General features: G+C 41.1%; 1 long non-coding RNA gene across 6 annotated transcripts in view; it reads left to right on the top strand.

The window, feature by feature from the left end:
• The window catches only part of LOC111180208 (uncharacterized), a 62,418-nt gene extending 47,179 nt beyond the window's left edge, over nt 1-15,239 (top strand). For all 6 annotated transcript variants that reach the window (XR_016387661.1, XR_016387658.1, XR_002646132.3 and 3 more), the window contains 2 exons: nt 145-226; nt 344-15,239. This is a non-coding gene — a long non-coding RNA (uncharacterized LOC111180208). The remainder of the gene's footprint in view (nt 1-144; nt 227-343) is intronic.
• The last annotated feature ends 304 nt before the right edge of the window (nt 15,240-15,543 follow it).

Below are 15,543 nucleotides of genomic sequence, written 5' to 3'. Positions count from 1 at the left end.
CACGAACCCGTGTCCCCTGCATCGGCAGGCGGACTCTCAACCACTGCGCCACCAGGGAAGCCCCTGAACTCAATTCTTTAGTCACCTATAATTTGAGGACAGCAAAGTGTTCTTTCCTTTTCATCAGCTTTTTGTCTCTCATAGGTGTTTGAATAGGTATGAGAAAAATAAGTTCTGGCAAGCAATAACTTGCAACTGCAGCTGTTTGGGGAAAAAAGAAAACAAGGTAAGTTCAATCCACCACAAAAAGAAGCCTGTTGGCTATTGTCAGAGAAGCAGGATCAAAGACAAAAGTCGAGTTCTTCACCCAGCCTTAACTTACTGTTTTATTACTTCCCCACAGCAGTCTGGAAGGCATAGAGAACCCTTGCCTTATGTAGAAATACTTCTCTGGACTTCCCTGGTGGCGCAGTGGTTGAGAATCTGCCTGCCAGTGCAGGGGACACGGGTTTGAGCCCTGGTCTGGGAAGATCCCACATGCTGCGGAGCAACTAGGCCCGTGAGCCACAACTACTGAGCCTGCGCGTCTGGAGCCTGTGCTCCACAACAAGAGAGGCCGCGATAGTGAGAGGCCCGCACACTGGGATGAAGAGTGGCCCCCACTTGCCGCAACTAGAGAAAGCCCTCGCACAGAAACGAAGACTCAACACAGCCAAAAATAAAATAAATTATTTTAAAAAAAAGAAAACAAAAGAAAAGAAATACTTCTCTGATGAAACACTAATTGGCCAGAGTCAATGGGGCTCGCTGGGCTGTTTCTGACTGTTTTGCTCACAAGGTACCAAGTCAGGAAGGCATTTTTATGGGCAAGAGCCAAATCAGGTGGTTTTCACACATTGCTATTGTAAGATTTGGGAAAGAGACTAGGAAAGGAAAGATAAAAAGATAATTAATGAAGCATATCAAAGTAAAGCCTCAGACTTGCCGGCGCAGTGGTTGAGAATCCACCTGCCAAGGCAGGGATGCGGGTTCGAGCCCTGGTCCGGGAAGATCCCACATGCCGTGGAGCAACTAAGCCCATGCACCACAACTACTGAGCCTGCGCTCTAGAGCCTGTGAGCCACAACTGCTGAAGCCCACGTACCTAGAGCCCGTGCTCCGCAACAAGAGAAGCCCCCGCTCACCACAACTAGAGAAAGCCCGTGTGCAGCAACGAAGACCCAACGCAGCCAAAAAATAAATAAATAAATTTATTTAAAAAGAAAAAGAAAGAATCCGCCTGCCAGTGCAGGGCACACAGGTTTGAGCCCTGGTCCGGGGAGATCCCACATGCTGCGGAGCAACTAAGCCCGTGCGCCACAACTACTGAGCCTGAGCTCTAGAGCCCACGAGCCACAACTGCTGAAGCCCGTGCTCTGCAACAAGAGAAGCCACTGCAATGAGAAGCCCACGCACCACAATGAAGAGTAGCCCCCGCTCACCGCAACTATAGAGAAAGCCCACGGGCAGCAATGAAGACCCAACGCAGCCAAAAAAAAAAGAAAAAAAAAATTGACCAGTTACAAAAATGGTTTAAACATTTCTTGATTGTAAAGGGAGAAAGTTATGTTGGTCTAGAGCAGGAATTAGCAAAATATGGCCCATATACCAAATATGCTTCTGACTCATTTTGTAAATAAAGTTTTATTGAAATACAACTACACTTGCTTATTTACATAATCTCTGTAGCTTTTTTCATGCTACAACCTTAGAGTTGGTATGACAGAGATCATAGGGTCTGCATAGCTTAAAATATTATTATCTGGCCCTTTATAGAAACTGTCTGCCAGCCTCTAGTCTAGAGGTAAACATTGGGCTGGACAAAATTAGCCTCGGTGGAAGTTTGTAACATGGATATGTATAGGGGGAAAATTCTTTTTTATTAAAAATTCACAAGAAAAGCGATCTTAATTTTGTAACAGTTAGAAGAACTTTTAAAATTTAAAAATGTATATATTTTTGGCAGTGAAAGTTGTGAATCTTCTCTATATTTGGGTCAGGTTATTAGTGATGCCTGCAGAAGAGAGGAAAGATCAGGTTTAAAAATAAGGCTCTAATGTTAATGGCATCAGATATTAGCCTCTACTAGCCTCTTTATTTAAACTGCAGTTAAGATAGAAAAAGCTTACTCGTATCCCGCAGGGCTGGGGCTGTTTAAAATGCAGGACTGGTTATGTCTGAGGGTTCCTTCCCAGCCACCCTTCTAAGCTGCTCCTTCCCAAACGACATGTTCTGTGTGCCTTTTTAGTGAACACCTGAGCTCAGCTCCTCCCATTTACCTCTCCAGAGTTGTCAGCCAACACTGCCCTACGACCCCGTGTGTGTGCACATCTGTGCACATATACCTGGATGTGGGTGAACACGCATGCGTACACACCCACACACAGAGTGCTCTGGCTGTATTAACCTCATAGCTCTCTCTATACTTGGCGAATTTCCGTGCCTCCTGTGTCTTTGCTTTAGTGATTTCCATGCCTCTTGTGCCTGTTGAAACCACTCATTTGCCTGAAAAATCCAGCTGTGAAGAACATGCTTGGGAAATGTGCTCTTCTGTTTCAGTCTCCTGTTTCTGAGCTTTCATTACCAAGCCTTTTGGTGAATGAGAAGAAATTCACAGGGTCCAGTTAGTGGTCACTGCCCTTGGTCTTTTGAGCTACACTTTTATTCCTTAGAGGAAAAAATCCTAAATTCACTACAGGGCTAGAGTCCAGAAACCACAGGGAAGTTTTCGACTCCTTTTCAGGCAAGAACTAAAGTCTTTTTAACTTCAACCACAACTTCCCTATAAGTTCTGTCAGGGCAAAGCTAGTGTTCTATTCTTTGAGTGGCCACGAAGGCCCTCAAGGGAGTGGCTGGTATATGAAGGCACGCAGTACGTTTATTGTAAGAAAGAATGAACGAATGTGGCCGAGTGGTTATGAAGGAATGCTTGGTAGGAACTAGCGTAGTCAGATCGCTATCCGATGTTCTAGTGGCATATTAGCCTCTGCCATGTCTGGCAATTTCTCTTAGATGATTTGTTTGCAGTGGCTGCATTCCCATTGTCCAGAGCAGGGCTGCCATGTTGCGCAACTCCGGTGCATTCAGTGCACAGGCTGACCTGCCATATGCAGCCGGTCCAAGGTAAGGCTAAGAGCATGGATTTCGAGGTACACATTTCCAGGTCCAGATTTGATTCCCAACTTTCAGCATTTACTAGTTTATTGACACTGCTCAAATTCCTGAAAGTTCTTCAAACCTCTGTTTCTTCATCTTTAAAACAGGGCAAATTATATATCATAGTGTTATCGTGAGGATTAAATGAGGTAAAGTATGACACTTAAGAAAATAATAAATGCTTAATGAACATGCTTTTCGTGATGTGTGGCTGAGGTTGGTTGTGAATCTTCACTGGGGATTTATGTCACTGTAAACCATTTTAGTATAGAGTGGGCTTTGATGTTGTTTTACATACATGTGATTGTATTAGTTTCCCAGCGCTATTGTAAGAAATTATCACAAACTGAGCAGCTCTAACAACAGAAATTTATTATCTCACAGTTCTGGAAGCTAGAAATCCAAGATCAAGGTGTCGGCAGTGCTGTGCCCCCCCTGAAGACTCTAGGGGAAGATCCTTCCTTGCCTCTTTCGGCTTCTGATAGTTTCTCATAATCCTTGCTGTGTGTTCTTTGGCTGCATCACTCCAATCTGCCTCTGTTGTCACCCTTACCCTTCTCTGTGTGCTGTGCCTAAATTTCCCTCCTCTTATGATACCAGTCATTGGACTAAGGCCCACCCTAATCCAGTGAGACCTTATCTTAACTTGATTGCATCTGCAAAAGCCTTATTTCCAGATAAGGTCACATTCACAGATCCCAGGGATTAGGACCTGAACATACCTTTTGGGGGGACACAATCTAACCCTCAACAGTGAGCATGAACATAATCTTGGTTGGTGGCAAGAAGAGGAAGGTTCTCTCCAGGAACCTCCTGTATGACCTTGGACGAGTCACTTAACATCTTTTGTCCTGTTTTCTCATTTGTACCGTCTATGAATTGAGATTGGATAACATACTCAGATCCCTCACCTTTAGCATTTTATGGTTTCATGAAGTATCTCAAATTCCAGATTTGCTGAATCTGAATTTATGAGATTTTTCTGTAATGAGGTCCTGAGACAACTAAAGGAAGGACGGCGTCAGCCCTCACAGGTGAGCTTCTGCGGCATCAGTCAGGGTGGGTTCACCCACTGTGCTCACCTCCTCTGTGTCCTGGGAGCAGCCTTCCCACAGAAATTTGTTATTTATTCCCTTCTTTTATTGCTAAACCACTGTTATTAAATTTTATTTCTATTTTTATAAAACCTGCCCTCCATTTTAGCAGGGTCTGCTATAGCGTCCAACTTCATTTCAATCACAACTGTTGGCAATTTTTGAACACTGTTAAAAGCCAGTGTAAGACTCACAGAATTGGAGGTGGGGGGAGCAGGTGGGTAGGAAAGCCCACATAGGGGACTTCAAATGTGTTTATATTCATCTCAAGTCTTTAGATGCCTGACTCTTCCAGTGGGACCATTGAGGTCCATGTGGCTCATTGGCTAAAAGTAGACGTAGAGATTCACATCTCACATGAACCTGAAGTAAGGAAAAAAGAATCCTTTAGTCTAACAAATACTCCATAAAGAAGACTATTTGTTTTGTTCTTATGAAGCAACAACACATTTTATAGCCTGAAAGAACACTTGGGGTGCACCTAGAAATTTATTGTTAAATAACTTAAACCCCAATACTGTTGGAGTCTTAGAAGTTGCAGCTTTTATTATGAATGATAGCATTACCTAGGAAATAACCACCTGAACCACATTCTTTGTAAGTATTATGTTGACTACACCAGAAAATTATAGATTTTTCTGTATACATGCATTAAATAACAGAAACTTGCTAAATTGATTATGCAGATTTTGGAAAATAAGCAAATATTTGCTGCATAAATATTTCTAATATCTACACTCTATATTAGATACCCTAGAAACTATATTTTGCCTTTCTATGAAGTTTTGCAAGTGTGGCTTAAGAATGATAATAATGATGATAATAGTCAAAATAGCAATGCAGAATTTTAATTGAGAATATTAAAGTGCTCTAGAACCCAATAATGAATATAAATCTCATACAACAATACGGTTAATCTCTTGATTTATTAGGAAAGTGTCTACAAAGGTAAAATTCAGCTCGATTCCTATTAATAATACTGATTATGAATTAGTGGCATCTGAATTAATGAGGTTTTATTGTGAGTGAAACTTTACTTTTTAAAAATTTTGTTTTGATTACATAAAATTTTTTTGTAGTTGCATCTGTAATGTCTCCGATAACTGAAAGTGCCACTCAGAGGAACCAAAGCTATCGCTGCGAGGGTCTCACTATCAGGGACATCATTTTTAAGACATGTGTTATATTATATATTATATATATTGTATTATATTGTATTGGACTCTTACATTATTTGGGATCATTGCTGGCTATTTTAGTCCTGAGCCTGTGATCTGTTCCACAGCAGTCTGCTCTCTCACGATGGCTGGGAGGCAGAGTGGTGAAGAACCTGAACCCTGGAGTCAGACAGACCTGAGTTCAAATGACATTTCCACAACTTTCTAGCATGCGACCTTGGCCTTCTTAACTTGTCGAAGCCTCAGGTTCCTCGTCTGCAGAATGGGTCCTTCTTTGTAGGCGAGTTAACAGGATTGAATGCGGTAGAGCAGGGACAGTGCTGTTCAATGTCAGCCCGTGGTAGGAATTGGCTCCCGGTAGTGGTCTCTACCCCCGCAGCGCCTAACATTCATAACCTGCTTATAGGCATTGCTCATGAACAAAACTGAAATCACAGGGTTCATGGAGGTAAGACGGGAATGAGCCTCACTTTCTTAACTGTAGGAGAGCTGGTTTGGATTAGAGGATCTCAAAGAGCCTTTTTAAGCTTAATGCTACAGAGCCTGTGTGGTATGATAAGAAATAAATATGTGGGTTTTGTCCCAGATTCCCGGCACAGAGCTCCTAAAACTCTTAGAATTTCCTGAGTTTAGGAGTGATAGGAGCATCTTTTTTTATTCGTAATGGATTCGTTTCAACCATTCAGCCTGAGTTTTTGCAAATGAGGTGACTTTGGGCGAGGCCCTAGATAGCTTCTGGATGCGGGGGCTGGCCAGAAAGAGAGAATCTTGGTTAAAAGGTTGGAACTTTCATCCCCACACCTTGACCTCTGAGAAGGGGAGAGGGGCTTGAGTTTGTGTCCAATCACCAATGGCCAGTGATTTAATAAATCATGCCTGTGTAATGAGACCTTCAAAAGAACTCAAAATGAGGGAGTTCTGGGATCTTCCAAGTTGGTGAACACACCAGTGTGCCAGGAGGGTGGCGCACCCCAGCTCCATGGGGACAGAGGCTCCTGTGCTCAGCATTCTTCCAGACCTCGTCCTGTGTCCCTCTTCATCTGGCTGTTCATTTGTATCCTTTATAATAAACTGTAACAGTAGCATTTTCCTGAGTTCTATGAGTCATTCTAGCAAATGATCAAAACTGAAAGCGGGGGCATGGGAACCCAGAATTTGTAGCCAAGCAGATGGAGCGTGAGCAGCCTGGGCATCGCCTGCTTTTGAAGTGAAGGGGGTCTTCTGGGACTGAACCCTCACACCTGTGGGATCTGAGCTAACTCTGGGTAGTGTCAGAATGGAATTGAATTGTTGGACACCCAGTTGGTGCCAGAGAATCTGAGAGTCTATAAGGACCATTTCTGATAAGTTTTGCAGCCTGATCCCCCTGCCCCCAACCAGCACTGTGTCTCTGGTTTCTGAACCATTAACTAGAAGTGCGGACAGAGTTTCTCACGCTTCTAGGCTGTGACAGGGAGAGGTGTGTGTGCAGTGACACTGATAAGGAGGGCCATCTCTCTCCTCTGGACTGATGTTTTCAGATGGGCATCTCGGGGTGAGAAATCAATTGGCGTAAATGCGCAACTACAGGACCGAGAGTCAAGAAAATAAGGAAGTTAGTTACCATGGCCAAGGTCATCCTTGAACCGCAAAAGGGGAAGCTGCGTGTAACATCTCTCATAGGTACCATACCTAGTATGACAGTCTTGCAGATACGTTCATAATACTGCCCGATCCAGACTGAAAATATGTCCCCTACTCCCCAGAATTTTCTCATTCACTACCAATCCCTTCTGGAAGTGGGCAGGGTACAGCAAACATAAATAAACACATAGATAAATATATCTCATCTTCATTATTTTGTAATATATCACTAGAATGAATCTCATTCCAAGAAGCTTCCATGCCCTCAGGAATCATGTCTGCTCCTGTGGTTCACGTTTTCAATTTTGAAATGCTTTCCCACAAACCATTTTCTTTCAGGTTCTGGGCCTATGAAGCTAAATTAATTCACTCTCCTCTTTTCTGTGGTGTCAACTCAGAGGCTAAGTTGGATGCTACAGGACATGTGTTATAATGCTCCATGAGAACTAAAAAATGTTTTCCAGCTTGTAAATTGCTTTTTGTTTATTTAATTTTGTCTTTCACGGACTATATATTCAGCATATGCCTCTGGGGTCTTTTATACATTAATAATTCAGAAACCACTGACCTATAATCATATTAAAACTCTCATTTTATCTCCAGTTTACCCATAATAGAATCCTGTTACATGAGTTGGGCAGAAGCCTTGTGAATAGATAATCTCGTCTCTAAAATGCTATGGCTTTAAGGAGTAAGTAGAGATTGTAAATTCAAATTGTGAGCCATTTTATTACTATACATTCTGTCATTATGGTATGATTACAAAGCATTTCAGATTTTATTAGTTAATTTATTTAGCCATCTCCTGATCAGTTTAGTTCTTTTTTTTTGGTCAGGGTTGCTGACCCTTCCAACAGGTGAAAATGAAAGCAGTTCATAGTGAAAGAAACCCCTTCCAGTTTCTTCGCAGGTGTTGAATGAGACCTGGGCGTCTCATGTCTCAGTGATTCAAAATCAAAAGGCCATTTCCACAATCACCTGGGGGCTGGAATATACCACTTAAGCCTCTTGTCCATGTAAAAAGGTAGTTTAAACCCAGGACATTTGAAGGCTCGGCTGAAATTTGTTTCTCCAGCTAAGCTTTGCCCTTATTAATCATGGAGGTTAGTCCCTTGGCCTGTTTCTGAGTAGAAAACCAAAGTGTTTTAAAACAACAATTATGCTGAATGTCTGCCAGGTTTTGATTATCCAGATAAGTCGTAATGTCAAGTTAATGACAGTTTGATCTAAATTTCATTATTTAGTTTTATTGAGAGCTATATTATGAGAAAAAAGGGAAACAAGTCAAAAGCTGCATCTATACACAGCCATTCAGTCAACGTTCTGTGTGCACAATTGTCTGGAATACCGTGTGGTTAAGCCAACTGGATCATTACAACAGCAAACAGAATTGACCATGTAGCAGCATATTTATTTTGGCCACGTTAGGACAAATGAGGTGATGTTTTAGGGCAATGTAACCAGTTTACTGAATGGGATGATCTTAGTGGATGCAAATAGGACATGGCATTAGTTATTTTTCCCCTCACGGCTTTGTCAGCTCCGTTTCCTGATCTATGACAGCACCACGGACAAGTCTCATGGCTTTTGGGTGGCTTTCAGTGATAAGAATCATCTCACTTGGGTAGCTGTGACTCATTTTTCAAGAGTTAAAATGTCTGCTCTAGTCTAAATCAAAACTTCATTCTCCCATTCAATCCAAAGCTTCTTCCTTCCCCACCTCTGGCCTCACCTCTGCTCAAGAGACACAGTCAGGAAGGGCTGGTTCTTTCCCTTCTTTCCCCTTTCCTTGCCTTCCCACCATCTTCTTGAAGACCCCCCTCCCCAGCCTCTGTGAGGGGTCTCTCAATGGCCACCCACTTCCAGCCTGGAGTGGGAGGAAGCTCTCCCTCTGCCACTTAGTAACTTTCTCCAATTATTCTTTCCTATTTCTAGTCTTTCTTACTTAAGCTGCAGATGGACGACAGGGATTTTGCTCTGATTTTTCTCAGCATTGGTCTGTCCTCACAATATATTTCAACACGGAAAGTCCCATTAGACATCTGTTCACAGATACATAGACCATAGCACAGGTATATTCCAGGGCAGAAACTTGACTGCATGTGATCAGAGAGTTCTTCAAAGCCTAATATAATTCTTGGGAGTTCTTTAGTTTACTAGGAAAGAAAGAAATGACTCTAGAAGTAAGTGCTGAGAAGAATAGCCAGTGTTGAGCTTTGATGCTGTTACTTTGCACGTATGGCCCAGAGGATCTGAGGAGTTCTTAGACGATCTCCCTTGTGCACAGAAGGTGATGTTGGTGTCAACATTGGCTTGAGTGGTTCCCATTTCTCAGAGACAGAATCAGGGCCAGCTGTCTCCTCTAGGTTCCACCTCTTGTGTAGTGGGTGGTCCGAATAATGTGAAGGGGAGTCCCGAACTTTGTGCTGTCTTCAATTTGTTTCTATTTTCATTTGACTACTCTGTTGGGAACATTAAATCAATGTGCATGATTTTTGAAGAATGTGATCTAGAAAATTCAATTATTGAGTGTCTGGAAGGGTTTCAGAGATTAAAGTGCTGTGTAAAGATGTGTAAACAGTTACTATTAAAATTAAATAAATGTTTGCTCCATACAATTAAATTACATTGTCACATGGTTTGTATAACTCCTCAGGACACATTTTGTTTTGACCTTTTCTAATTCCCCCAGGTGGGACTAGAAACTTCTTTCCTCTGTTGCTCCCATAGCTTTTTCTTCATACTTCTATTTTAGCTAGATTCAATTCAATTTGATTTGCTTTAGTTTCAGGTAACATTTATTAAGTGTAAACTATGTGCTAGTTACTGTTTTAGGCCCCGAGGAAAAAAAAATTGAGCTGTACCTTCCAGCAAACATGTAGAGCGTGTGTAAGTGTGTTGTGTGTGCATTTGTGTGTGTTAACATAAATGCAGTTAGGTCCATGGGAAGAACAAAATTCAAAGGAGGCAGAGGGAAGGGAATACCTATCCATGGTCCAGGTGCTGAAAAGTTCAAAGATGAATGATTTTGGCTGCATTGAATTAACTATGAATGCTTTCAGCAAATCTGTGCCCCTTGCCTTTTGGAAGGATTCAAATCTTTCTGGATGGGTGGTTGGTGAAAATACTCCTCTTACAGCCCCCATGGAAGAGGCACCACAGAGAACTATGGTAGCAAAATTTTCCTCTCACTAGTTTTGCCCTTGAAATTGGTGAGCACAGTTCTGCAAATTAGAAATTATTTCTGAGGTTTCCACATTGTTCAGTTTTCCAGCAAGTGTGCCAACCATGATGGCAACCTTCTTCCTGGAGTCAAGCAATTTTCTTCACTTGCTCATAACTCTGACGTGTTTATTGAGGGTTGATGTAGAATATTAAGCAGTTGGTATTCAGGAAAAAAATTGGTAAGGAACAACATTCATGGTTATAAAGTCATTGCAAGTGGAAGAATTGGAAAGTCAAGATTTTGGCCTTCCCTTTTGAGTATCAGCAGAGATTTTAAAAAGGAAAGACATTAAATAAACTAAACAAAGCCAAACAAATTACATATTAAAGTTAAAATACAAAAAGACATCATAATATTCACAAACCATTTGCCTTGCTTAAAAAGCAGGGTAGGTGTCGCCCACATTGTAGATATTTATTATTGAAAGTTTGGATTCTGGAAAGGATGAGAAAAGCATCTTCCGGTTTACTTCTTATCTATAAACATGTTTCACGGCCTATTAAAAGCTCCTCAGAAGCAAAAACATTTTTTAAACCATTTTTGTGAGGCAGTGTTTGATAGAATACGAGGTTAACTGAGTGTAAAAGACCAGTAAAATAAATAAATGGTGAAAGATGGGGTAAAAGAAAGCAAAGGGAAGGATTACAAAACAAGTGGAGTAATTTCCATTTTTTACATGCTTTGGAACAAATCATGGAGGATGTGAATTTTCATTCCTTGAGAATTTGACAGAATCTATTAGTAAAATGATTTGGTTCTGGAACTTTTGGGGGGAAGTAGTTCTTTAATAGTTTTTTCAGTTTATATTATTGTTATTGCTCTAGTACATTATATTATCTCTGGTTTCAGTTTTGGAAATTTACATTTTTTCAGCAAATGGCCAGATTTTGAAATTTCTTAGCATAGAGTTGAACATGGTATGAGAATTTCATATGCATGTCTATGCTAATCTATTTAAATTTCCTTCCATGTTAGTTGTTGCTTACTGTATCATTTCTAAATATTTCTATTTGTTTCTTCATTTAATTTGTAAAACATGGCCTATTATGCTTATTTTTCCTCAAATATAAAGCTCTTGAATTTGTTGACCAGTCCCTAATGTTATTATTTTGGGATTTCTACCTCTTTTATTTTCTTCCTTTGCTTCATTTTAGTTATCATATGATCTTTCTCTAGCTTCCAAATTCAAATGGTTATATTTTCTCTTTTCAACCTTTCCTGAATAACAGTGAAGGTTTTTTAAACTTTTTAATTTGTTTTTGGGTACAATTTTGGCTAAATACCTTAAGTTTTAATATGTATGGTTCTAATTTCTGTTTCTTCTAAACAGTTTGTATTTTTATGGTAACATAATAGGAAGTGTATTTATTGTCAAATAATGAAGGGTTTTTTGTTTAAACTTTTATTACTTTTTTCAATTGTCATTGTAAGAGATTAGGACCTACACAATTTTTGCTATCTGGAATTTATTGAAATTATCTTCTTTCTTACTACATATTTAACTGTGTGTGCATGTATACATACATACACGTACATGTATATATATGTGTGCATGTGTGCGTGTGTGTGTCCCATGAATGCTTGTGAACTTACATTTTTAAACAAATTCAGTTTTTAGGTCAACCTTAAGTAAATATATGGGTCAAATAAATAGACTTCTTTTTTAACTCTACAGTATCTTCTTCCTTCTCAGTGTACAAACACATTTAGGTCTCTCCCAGCCTTGGAGACTTCTCTCAATGACACTATTCCTTCGAAGTGGTCCTGGCTCGCCCCTTACCGGCACTGGTAAGTATTTGGAAGTGGCAGCTACACTTACTAACTTCAGTACTTCACTGCTCAGCCTCTCTTTACTTTATTAAAATTCAAACCTGTATAAGCAAAAAGGATTTACTGTATAGCACAGGGAAGTATATTCAATATCTTGTAATAAACTATAATGGAAAAGAATCGAAAAAACAAAGACTATAGATATATATATATATGTGTGTAACTGAATCACTTTGCTATACACCTGAAACTAACACAATATTGTAAATTAACTATAATTTTTAAAAAAAGAGAAAGAAAAAATTCAAAATTTTAAACATTCATGGAGGATCCACTGTGAGGTAGGTGTAGAGGTGTGATCCGTGAGATCCATGACCTCAAAGAGCTTGAGTTGGGTCTGAGTTCCAAAGTTTGCATCAGGGTTCTTTGATTTGGCTTGGTAGAAGCTAGTTTCATCCCATGACTAGTTAGGAAGGGTGTAAAACAAAGACAGAGGAATGGCTTCTCTGAGTAGAGGCTTTATTACATCCTTCCCTTCTTTCACCTTTGCCAGGAGAATAAGAGTGAGGAGGAGAAGGCTGACAGCTTTGAGCGTCTCTGGCCTCGAGAGTAGAAGAGTATAGAGCAGGACCAGTCTCCACGAAGGTGGGAGAGAAAGCCATCTATGAAGCTGCCGAAAACTTTTGTGTCTTCAGCTGGGTGTAGTTGGGACCCAGGGAAGAGAGCCAGAAGTTTGGCTGATAATATGTCAGGTCTTCCACCCAGGGTGGGGTTCCTGTTTCTTCTCCATCTACTTATGGGGACACACCACCCTTTTTGATGCACTCAGGATCTCCTGCCTTATCTGTGTTAGAGATAATATTTTGAGGGCACCATCTTGGCCCATCTCAGCCCCAGCTGACACCTTGCAACCACATGAGAGATCCTGGGCCAGAACCACCTAACTTAGCCGCTCCTGGATTCCTGACCCCCAGAAACTAGGAGCAATAATAGATAGTTTTTTAAGCTGCTAAATTTGGGTATAATTTGTTACAGCAGTCCATACTATAACAGTGCATTAGAGCTTTGCAAAGAGGTACAATGAAGGCTAAAGAAAGGAGCGGTCACATCCCCGTGGGAGAACAGTGAAAGCCTCCGATGGAGGTGTGTGGCATTTGAGATGGGTCTTGCAGAGAACTGGGCATGTATGTGCATATGGAGAAGAGAAATAACATTTCAGGAGAAAGAACAAGGAGATGGAAAAGTGAAAGTCATGTTCAGGAAAGAGGGCAGTGTCAGTGATCTGCCTCTGTGATGCACGTCAGAAACTGGTGGGAGATGAATCAGGAAAGGTGGGCTAGCACTACAAAGAAAGCACCTGTGTGCTTCCTCTTTCTCACCCAAACCCCTAAAGACAGCCATTCTTCACGGTTTGGTCCTTGGACCTCTTCTCTTTCTTTATGGAGTTCCTTGGTGATCTCATTCACACCAATTTCTACCTGGGTTGCTTTAAAATCTAATCCAGACCAACCCTTAGTGATTGTCTCACATCTCCAATTGCCTGCTGATCTTTTCCACCTGGATACGTTACCGGCCTCTCAAATGTTTTTGACTCCTAAATCCATCTTCCTCTCCAGCCATCCTCCTTAACTGACTGCCTTAAATCTAAGGGATGACACTGCTACTGTTGACACCATCCAGGTTGTTTTCCCTGGACCACTCATCTGGGCAGAACTGTGAGAATCCAAGAGGGAAACTTTCTAGTGGGATGTCTCTAGGGACACAATTTAGTGCCACTGATTGGAAGCCTGTGAGACAATTCAGAGGAAGCATCATCCACATTGCTACCCCTCTCCCCATATACACATGTCATATGCTTCCTTGTTACCCTCTGTAGATGACTGTTTTAGATCACATCCAAAGCAGCCATTTTTCTTTAATTCTAACCCTGAATGCAGCTGTTCTGGGTGTAGTGTATCCATCCTGGGCAGTGTAGATGAGGTTACTGAGAAGTTTAGTCCTTAGGCTAAAAACCTTGTCATCCCATTGGTATCTTTCTGCAATTAGTCATCAAGTCTCATCCACTTTATCTCCCCTTGTCTCTCATTTTCAGCCAGACCCCCTACCCTAAGTGGTCCTGATGGTGCTGAGAGATTCTCAACCTGGCTGCAAATTAGAATCCCTGGAGAACTTTCAAAAACTCCCTTGGGCCTCACTCAAGGCCAATTATATCAGAATATCTGGGGTGGAGCCTAGACAGCTTATTGTTTAAAAGTTTATCCCGAGATTCTACTGTGTAGTCAGGTGGAACTCCACTGGTGGACAAGGAAAAGTGTTGCCTTGAGGGATAATGCTAACCTGGTCTTTAATTATGCTGACCTGGGGAAATCATTCACACCTTCTGAGAATCAATTTGCAATTCTATAAAATGTGATAAAAGGTTCCTAGCAAGATTATTGAAGAAGCAAATGAAACAGTGGGGCGAAAAGGCATGATAGCTGTAAAGAAGTAGGTACTGTTGTTATGATGATCACATTCTCACGGCTCCCAGTCTAATTCAGGTCCTAATCACCTTCAGGGGCCCTGGGTAAGGGCTCTCTAGCTGAGCTTCTTGCCTCCATTATCTCTGCCCTTCAATTCATCATCCTCTACATTGGGGCAAGATCAGCTTTACCGTGTCACAGTCTTTCTCAAAAACCATCCTGCTTTTCATTTCCTACCAAACCAAGTCTACTACTCTAGACATCCTCAAATCAAAACCCAAAGTGCTTTCCTAACCTTCTCTTCTGTTTCCTAAATGCAGCCTATCTGCATCTAACCACCAGCCAGCCAGCCAGCTAGCAAACGCTGGAGATCCTATTGTATGACGGCATCGATCTGTGGGGAAATGCAAATATGAACCAGAGATCGGTGAACCGAGAAGCTAACCGAGAATAATTTCATAGAATAATTAGTTTTAGTTAAATATGATCTCCAAAGACATCTTTGATTTTCCCACCCCTCTGCCTCTGCATTCTCCAATGCAACAGCGTACACAATGCAAATTGGGTCTTAAGTGGTTCTTGAACAAACTTTAAGAGATAAGCGAACATAATGTCATTACTAAATGGTAGAATAAATGGTGTCTATTTCCCATGCTTTTTGAGAATGACGGTAGTTGGCTGGGCTGGCTTCAGGGACGTGTGACCTGCATAGTCACACGGGGCCCCACACTCTGAAGGGTCCTATGCTTGGCTTAATGCTCTGCTGTCACCATCTTGAAATTTTTAATAACTTTGGGGCAGGGGACCCACATGTTCATTTTTTTTTTAATTGGAGTAGAGTTGCTTTACGATGTTGTGTTAGCCTCTGCTGTACAGCAAAGTGAATCAGCTCTACGTCTACATATATCTACAAATTATGTAGGACGTACTGATAGTGAGTGACAATGTTTGATTATTCATTTATGTTATTTTTGTTTTAAAAAGAATTTAAGGCAGCATAAATGATGACTAAAATGGAGGAAGATAAGTAGCTTTTTACTGAGGCAAAGGAAAAA

This window comes from Delphinapterus leucas, chromosome 14 (genome assembly GCF_059928025.1).
Source record: "Delphinapterus leucas isolate spDelLeu-1000000601 "Yukka" chromosome 14, BTC_Dleu_Yukka2, whole genome shotgun sequence".
NCBI classification, from domain to species: Eukaryota; Metazoa; Chordata; class Mammalia; order Artiodactyla; family Monodontidae; genus Delphinapterus; species Delphinapterus leucas.
The sequence above is the reverse complement of the archived record's forward strand: the minus strand, read 5'-3'. Positions and strand labels throughout refer to the sequence as shown.